Raw genomic sequence first — 1,429 nt, 5'->3', positions numbered from 1 at the left:
AACCAGGGGGAACGGAGGAGGGAGAGAGAGTTGGGGAGAGAGAGGGATGCAGAACTTGAGAGACTATTGAATGCTGAGAATGAACTGAGGGTTGGGGGGTAGGGGGGAGGGGGGAAGACAGGTGGTGGTGATGGTGGAGGGCACTTGAGGGGAAGAGCACTGGGTGTTGTATGGAAAACAATTTGACAATAAAATATTACGGAAAAAAAAAAACCTACCGCTAATGACTCAGTGTGATCACTAGATTTTCAACATGCTATGAAGAGCAATTATTGTTATTCATCTTGGTTTCTTGCAATTTTTGTGTTTTCTACATTTTGTAATGGAATTTAAAAAAAAAATGAAAACTACTTAGTTGAGTATTGTGTCATTAAGAGCACATTACTCATGTGGCGAAACAAAATTCATTTGATCTATATCCTTAGAAAATTGGTAATTCAGTTAAGCATTCACTAGTGCTTATGATGATGAATGTAAAAATAAAAGGCAGAAGAGCATTGCATTTCAGGGTGTGGTGTAGAGGTACAGCGAAGACATGTACAGTGGGGAAGGAATGCTACACTGGTGGAGAAGATCTGGGTTCAACTTCACACTCTTTCAGAACACTCAACCCACTTCAGCTGTAGTTTCCTTCTAAGTGTAACAGGGACAATAAATGAACCTAGAGATGCTGTCAAGACTGAACAAGAGAATTGAAGACAATGCTATCAAGTGCTATGTAAGTTTAAGATAATACTGCTGGTGAGTGATCACTGAGGATAGGAGCAGCTAAGGAAACTCGGATGTCACAGCCCCTCACCCCTGCCTGCCTCAGGGTGATGTGTGTGGAGAGAAGCTAGAAAGGGTAGGTGGGGGTGAAGATGCAGGAGCGGTGGATTCAATTCTCTAGCAGCCGTGGGATGGGCAAATGAGAAGCCACTGTGGTGGTTTCTGCTGTGGAGTGGATCCTGTTTACCTTAGGAAGCCTCAGGCTCATGAGAGATACCATCTCTGTTCAGGGAAGGCCAAATGAAGGAGTTCCTGATGATGGATGGACCTTTCCTTAGTCCTGGATTCTCTCCCAGCTTCCCAGAGCCTGTCATCATTCAGTCCCCGATTTTCTTTCCTGCTCTTTCAAATGCAAACAGGTCCATTTTCATTTTCAGATCACTTCTCTTTCCTGTTCAGTTGAGCCTGTCTCAGGCTCTGTACGTCTGAGTCCTATGTGAGCAGCTGCTCCTTCTCTCTGTAGCCTCTAGATCCAGGTCGCATCCCTCCCTGCCAGAGTGCTGTCTTGCTCAGAGTTTGCCTTCTCAGGATCAGATGCATTCTTTTCCTTCAACAGTCACGATATGAGGGTTTTTTTGTTTTTGTTTTATTTTGTTTTTGGCTCCTTTTGTAGGAACCACCACCAATTTGCCTTTCTTAGCTAAGACAGGGAAGCTGCTCT

Source organism: Suricata suricatta, chromosome 2, assembly GCF_006229205.1.
Source record: "Suricata suricatta isolate VVHF042 chromosome 2, meerkat_22Aug2017_6uvM2_HiC, whole genome shotgun sequence".
In the NCBI taxonomy this organism is placed as follows: domain Eukaryota; kingdom Metazoa; phylum Chordata; class Mammalia; order Carnivora; family Herpestidae; genus Suricata; species Suricata suricatta.
This window is presented reverse-complemented; position numbering follows the sequence as displayed.